The sequence below is a fragment of the Arachis ipaensis genome, chromosome B1, assembly GCF_059453495.1.
Source record: "Arachis ipaensis isolate K30076 ecotype BB chromosome B1, ASM5945349v1, whole genome shotgun sequence".
NCBI lineage: Eukaryota > Viridiplantae > Streptophyta > Magnoliopsida > Fabales > Fabaceae > Arachis > Arachis ipaensis.
This window is the reverse complement of record NC_142436.1, coordinates 57969016-57977045: the sequence shown is the minus strand read 5'-3', so window position 1 is coordinate 57977045 and position 8030 is coordinate 57969016.

Genomic DNA, 8030 nt, shown 5'->3' with positions numbered 1-8030 from the left:
TGCGTACGCACACTCACAAAAAATTACAATCTTGTGCGTACGCACATATGCTGCGTACTACGTGAAATTTCCCACGTACTATATGAAATGGTGAATGATAGCTGTTTGTGCTACTCACAAGTGCGTGCATATGCACATATTCTTTTTCTACCTTCACGTAATATGCCAAATTGTCCACGTTCTACGCCACTCACTTTCTCTTTCCAATGAGCTTTCTGTCCTTAATAGAAACTAGTCTACTTCTAGGGGCTTTCTGTTTCCAGGAGCTTTCTGTTCCTCTTTCTATTCTGTTTCCTTTTTTTTCTAAAGCTCCCTGTAATCAATCAAATTCAACAAATCAAAGTAATATTCATTCTAACATTAGATTCATTGATTATTTTACAGAAATTCTTAATAAATTGCTTGAAATCAAGAAGTAAAAACACTAAAGATGTACATGCATCACAACACCAAACTTAAAATCTTGCTTGTCCTCAAACAAGCAAAGAATCATGGCTTAATCTAAATATCTTAACTTTATGAAACTGAGGTAAAGGATTGCAATCTAAATGAGTTTGGACAACCATTTCACTTATGCATAATTCAACCCAATTGATTATAATCTTTCAAGGCTTCTGTTCGGATTAGATTATGGAATTCTTCCTTGAATCATCACCTTGAAGAAAGCTTATTTACTTTCTTTCCATCATTTAAGTTCATTGGATGCTTTACATCTTGAGCCTAGTCGTGACTCTAAATGTTTTGTCTCAAGTTTTTACTCGATACAGAAACACCACAAGCACATAGTTAGGGAGCTCTTTGAGCTTATTTTTCTTTTGTTCTTCCCCATCATTGGTGCTCAGAGCCTTGATAAACCCCATATTTAGGGTTTATCTTGTGCTTGATTTAGGGGATTTTATAACCTTTTACCCACATTTATTCAATGAAATAGCATGGTTTCATGATTATCTCCCAATTTGTGCTTAAGTGTGAAAACATGCTTTCTAGGTCCTTAATTGTTGATTTTAACTCACATTTGATTCCACTAGATGCCTTGATTTGTTTGTTAAGCGATTTCAGGTTGAAAAGGCTAGGAATGGATCAAAAGAGTGAAGAGGAAAGCATGCAAAGTAGAGAAATCATGAAAAGCCAAAGATTTGAGAAACATCATCCACGCGCACGCGCACGCGTGGATCGGGAGAACTTCAAGGGGTGCACACGCGCACTGTACGCATACCTGCCGGTGGCCGTACTTGATTTTTTTAATAGAAAAGGTGTCCAGCGATTTCTGAGAGATGTAGGGCCCAATTTGCAACCAACTTTGGCGCCGAAATGCATATAAGGACCAAGGATTGAAGGAAAAAGGGGGATTCACTCACTTTTAATTCATTCATACACATTAGGATTAGGATTAGGTTTAGTTCTTTGATCTAGGTTTTGATTCATGCTTTCTTCTACTTCTTCTTCTTAATTCTTTGTTGTTACATTCATGATTCCTCTATTCTTTTGTTGTAATCTCTTCTACTTTGTTTCTATGCTTTGTTGTAGATCTACTTTTGTTCCTTCTATTCTTTTTCAATTTAAGTTGAGGTAATTCATAATAATTGTGCTTCTTTTAGTTGTTGTTGTTAATCCTTTGCAATTAGTTGTTGTTAGATTTTACTCTTGTTGTTGATTTACTATGCTTTATTCTTTTGCCTTCCAAGTGTTTGTCAAAATGCTTGAGAAGATGTTAGAGTAGATTTTAGTGCTCTTGCCTTGGGAAGGTAACTTAGGAACTCTTGAGTTACTAATGTCCAAGTGATTGACGATTGAGAACCATTAACGCTAGATCTCACTAATTGAATTGGTGGAGAACTAGGACTTATGGACTTGGATTGATATAGCTCATTTGACTTTTCTTTACTACTAGCTAGAGAATGACTTAATGGGGTTGATCCTTGCCAATTATCATGTTGTGGTTAGTGATTAGGATAGAGATCCTTGACCATCAACCCTTGCCAAGGCCTTTTTGTTATTTGAATTTCCTTGCCATTTATTTTTCATGTTTCTCATCCAAAACCCCAAAAATATACAACTCGTAGCCAATAACAAGAACACTACCCTGCAATTCCTTTGAGAGACGACCCGAGGTTTAAATACTTTAGTTATAGGATTATTAGGGGTTTGTACTTGTGACAAACAAATTTTTGTATGAAAGGATTATTGTTTGGTTTAGAAACTATACTTTACAACGAGACTTATTATGAATTCTAAACCGTCGAAAATCCGTTCATCAAGCCTTTGGCTTTCTCTTTTTAGGCGGGATGCTTTGCACCTTGAGTCTAACCGTGACTTCTAAATGCTTTGTTCTTCAAGCTTTTAGCTTGGTACCTAAGCACCACAAGCACTTGACTAGGCTATACTTTGAGCTTATTTTTCTTTTGATTTTCTTAATCAGTGGTACTCAAAGCCTTTGGTTTTCTCTTATAACCCCTTTTTCTTACTTATTATTTCTTATATTGTTGCTTCTTCAAGGTTTTGTCAAGTGTAAAGACCCTATAATAGTCTTCTAGACTAAAGCCTCAAGTAATGTAGCTCAGATCATGTCGAACATTCTTAGTTGATTTGGCTTTCCAAACTCAATTTTTCATGATTTGTTATGATCATTCCCTGTTCTTTTTGTTTCTTTCTCAGTACATGACTGAAAGAACTGAAGATTGATGGTTTAGAGGTTATAGTAAACTCTCGTTGCAAGTATAGTTACTAAACCAAGCAATCAACCTTTCTTACAAACATTTTGGTTGTCACAAGTAACAAACCCCTTTAAAATTGATAACCGAAGTATTTAACCACGGGTCGTCTTCTCAAGGAACTGCAGGGAGGTATGTTCTTATTATTGGTTATGAGTTTTGTAAATTGGGGGTTTTGAAAGTGAGGAACAGGTAATTTAAATAACAAGGAAAATAAATTGCAGGAATTAATAAATTAATATCTAATAGAACTCTTGGCAAGGTATGAAAATTAGAAGTCATATCCTAGTTATCCTTATCGATTGTGACGAGAATTGGATTTTTCTCCCACTTTGTTAACCTCTAACTATGAAGGCAAGTTAAGTGGATGAATTAATATTGATTCCTCAGGTCCTAGTCTTTCCTTGGGAAAGGCTAGAGTTATTGGAACTCGAATTAATTCTTGAAGAAAATTCCAATTTTCAGTCAACAATGAGTTTGATAACTCAAGTGTCTCCAATGACTCAACCAAAGCCAAAAGGGAAAAATTCAAATTATTTATATAAATAAAGGAAAGCAATCATAATTCTGAAATACCTCAAGTTATACTAATAAAGATATCAAATGTAACATGGAAGAATTCATAAATTAAATTGGGAAAATAAATAAAAGGAAAATTGAACCTGATAAAAAGAAACAATCCTGAAAGCAAAGAAATCCTAAATCATAATCCTAAGAGAGAGGAGAGAACCTCTCTCTCTAAAAACTACATCTAATCCTAAAACTGTGTGTTGTGAGCTTGTTTATGAATGGGTGCATTCCCCCACTTTATAGCCTCTAATCTGTGTGTTCTGGGCTGAAAATTGGGTAAAAAATAGCTCAAAAATCGCCCCCTGCGATTTCTATTATGTTTAGGTCGCGGAAAAGTGACGCGGAGGCGTCGTCCACGCGTCCGCGCGGATTGAAGTTCGCAGATGCGATGTGGGTGCGTCATTCACGCGTTCGTGTCACCTAAATTCGGGGCAGCTATAGCAAATTATATATCAAATCGAAGCCCCGGACGTTAGCTTTCCAACGCAACTGAAACCGCATAATTTGGACCTCTGTAGCTCAAGTTATGACCGTTTGAGTGTAGAGAGGTCAGGCTGGACAGCTTTAGCAGTTCCTTCAGCTTCTTGTATTCCTTCCACTTTTGCATGCTTCCTTTCCATCCTCTGAGCCATTCCTGCCCTGTAATCTCTGAAATTACTTAACACACATATCAAGGCATCTAATGGTAATAAGAGAGGATTAAACATAGGGAACTTAAAGCCAAAGAAGCATATTTTCAATCAAAGCACATAATTAGGAAGGCAAATGTGAAACCATGCAAATAGTATGAATAAGTGGGTAAAGATTTGATAACAACCACTCAATTGAGCACAAGATAAACCATAAAATAGTGGTTTATCAACCTCCCCACACTTAAATATTAGCATGTCCTCATGCTAAACTCAAGAGAAGCTATAAAAGTGAAGAGAAATGGTAGAATGTATGAAATGCAACCTATCTATGTGAATGCAACTACATGCAAAAATGTTTCTACCTACTTGGTTTAAAAGTAAATAAATTCTCCAAGAATAAATATGAACTGGATTTCACTAATTCAAATCATAAAAATGAAGTACAAATAGGCTTGTAGAAGAAAATAGCTCATGAAAGCCGGGAACAAAGAATCGAGCATCGAACCCTCACTGGGAGTGTATGCACCCTAATCACTCAAGTGTTTTAGCTTCGATTCTCTCAATTCTCCACTAACCTTGCTTTCTAAGGCTTGCTCTTCATCTAACAATCAACATAAATTTAATGCACATATACACATATCAAGAGGTCTTTTAAGGGTTGTAATGGGGTTAGGGTCAAGGTGGGATTGTATTTGGCCAAGTGGACTAAAATCTGAATCCTTAATTAACTTAAACTTTCCACCTAACTTTAGACAATCCATGTAATCATAATACCACATCTAACTATTCATTAACCATGTTTTTCCACATATTCATGCATTCTAATTTCAAGTACAGTACATATGCATTGCTTTCACCACTTACTTTGGGGCATTTTATCCCCTTTTTGCTTAATTGCTCTTTTTTTCTTTTCTTTTTCTCACTTCTTTTTTTTTAGGTTTTTTTTATATATACATTTTCAAAAAATTCTAACATACTCAATTCTCAAACCAAATGTTTCCAAATTTAACTTTCCCATACTTAATTCATGAGCACTCTCACTAGTCTAAGCTAACCAAAGGATTCAAATTAAGGACATTATTGTTTTTCTCTTAGAGTTAATGATGTGCTAAAGTAAAGAACAAAGGGGTATAATAGGCTCAACATTGGTTTGCAAAGAATAATGAAAGGGTAAGGCCATATGGGTATGTAAGCTCAGTGAAACAAAGGCCTCAATCATGTAAGTGTATGCATACATCAAACCATGGAAATATAGAATTAAGCAAGACAAAGATCACAATTTTAGAGAGAAAAACACACACCAAAAATAAAATTTTGGTTGGTAAAATGCAACCAATTCAAATAGGCTCAAAAATCTCACAGGTTTTGTGTGTTCGAGCTCTAAACCATGTTCCAGTATAATATTTCTTCAAACAAGTGTAACATTAAATTTTATTCAAATTAGTGAAATGCTCTAAAAAGTTTCTTGAAAAAGAAAATATTACTTTAACCAAGTGGTAAAATATGTACAAAATCAAATAAATATGCAATCAAACATGCAAATGCAACAACTAACAAGGAAAATAAACCATTGGTGTTGAGATAGAAGAGTAACTAACCCATGGAGATCGATATCGACCTCCCCACACTTAAAGATTGCACCGTCCTTGGTGCATGCTAAGATGTGCAAGTAGACGGGTTGCTTCAACTGACGCTTTTCTCATCAAGGAATGTGCGTAGGAACTTGTTTGTCTCTCCCATGTAAACGTCTTCTGATTCTCTTCCTGGTGGCCATCCTGAAAGAAAAAGGGAAGAAAAGTAACCCAAAACAAAGATAAAAAAACAATTAAAACATGGGTTGGTTAAAGCCAAATAATGAGGGTCTCAATTACATGGTAGCTACAACATGCAAGTGAGAAAATAATAGAAGCACATGGCATACCAGTGGTGTAAAATTTGCAACAATGAGGAAGAGAGTGGAGAAGGAGAGATAATATAAATTCATGTCAATGCAAAAGTAATACAGATATAAAAGATTGACATTGATTTAAATAATATTACCCAATCATAATAAAACAAGTCACTAAGCACCCAAAATAATTCAAGAGAAGATGCAACAGTTAAATAAGAAAATTAACACCAAAGGAAAAATAATGAATTTAGAAAAAAAAAGAAAAATATACACAAAATTAAGATGTAATGAATGAAATATGCAAATAAATTAAGTAAAATAAAATGAAAGATAAGAAGAATGAGAAGGGAAAGGAGGGAAGAAGAAGTAAGTAAGAAAGGAGGGAGGAAAAATTAGGATTGGAGAAGAAAAGATAAGATATTTGGCAAATTAGGATTAAGCTGTGCGGCGCAAGCGACGCGGACGCGTGAGTGGCGCGGTCGCGGGACTTGTGCTTAAATTAATCGACACGGTCGCGCCGGTCACGCGGACGCGTGACGCGTTTTGTGCTACTGGCGCGAGGGCAGCCTCGCGCTCGCACAATTCTCTGTTCAAAACTTAGTATTGCCAAAATCCAGGGTGACGCGGTCGCGTGGTTGACGCGATCGCGTGAGTGGCCATCATTGGGATATGACACGGACGCGTGAGCCATGCGTCCGCGTGGTAAGAATTGTGCGTTCAGCACCAGTCCAGCACCACTCTAGAACAACTTTTGGTCGTGCACCCTTTCTTACGTCGATTTCCAGGTGATGCGGACGCGTCAGCGACGCGGTCACGTGGGGTGATTTGTGCCAAAGGCATGCCTCCAGCCACGCTCTCGCGTGACTCTCTGTTCAATTCTTTTCTTCAAAACGCACTGGTGATGCGGATGCGTCAACGACGCTGCTGCGTCGCGTGCGTGTGTTTTTTTTTTATGCAATTATGTAGTATGCAATATGCAGTGCTAATGTAGATGCTATGAAAACTTCCTGGTTCAATGAAAATAAAATAAAAATAAACAACACGAAATAAAATTGAAAAAGAACGATCATACCATGGTGGGTTGTTTCCCACCTAGCACTTTTAGTTAAAGTCCTTAAGTTGGACATTTGGTGAGCTCCCTGTTATGGTGGCTTGTGCTTGAACTCATCCAGGAATCTCCACCAATGTTTGTAATTCCAGTAGCCTCCGTGATCCCAAACAAGGTACGTAAAGCCCTTGAGCAGTTTTAAACAGGTTCTCAGGCTTCCAGTGTACTGAATGTCAGAACAGACTCCAAGATCCCAAACTTTGCTTTTACACCCGTCTTTGTGTTGATCATCATGATTCCATCCGGGTAGCAAGCAATCTGAATTCTCACTAAAGCGGCCAAACAACTTTCTAGACCCATTTAATTGAGCTTTACACCAACCTTTGCGTTTAAACTTAAAGCTTCCAACCATAATGAACCTTGCAAGACAATTCTTACCACTGACCGTCTTCCTCTTACTCTTAATGCCACAAAGAGCTCTAAGTTAACCATCCGTCTCCAGTAGCCCATATTCAAGTGGAATTAGAAAGCTAAGGGATATGAATTTTACCCACTTGAATGTTGTGAAGGATGATGGCAACTTAGGGGGAGGGGTCTCCAATAACTTTGGCAAGGTGATTTCAAGCTCCACTCCCTTGTACTCTTTGACAACTTCCACCTCTTTGCAAACTTCTTTAATTTCAACCTCTTCCTCTTGGTAGCTTTCTTCCAATTCAATCTCTTCTTCATTACTTACCAAGGGCATGGAAGGCTGTGCTTCTTCTTCTTTAATCTCCATCTCTTGACCAACCTCTTCCAAGTCTTCAACCATGATATGCCTTGGAGGTTGTACACCCTCCTCAGCATCAATTTCAATCGCCTTGGAAGAAGGTTCTATAACCTGACTTTCCCATGGAGGTTCAGCATCTCCTAACTCTGCAACCACTTCTTCCTCTTCAATAATTACAGCTTCCTCCACTTGTTCCAGTACAAAGTCATGCTCCGTATTGTCCATTGGAGCTTCTAGTATCTCCTTCATGCTACGTTCTTCATTAGATTGTTCACATGAAGCCATGGGGGTTTCTTGAGTGTCCGAACGTTGAGAGGATAATTGATTTATTGCTTGATTCAATTGGTGAAGGGTTGCGTGAAAATTTTCCACTGTTTCCGTGAGACGATCCCTTGATTCTTGTTGCGCT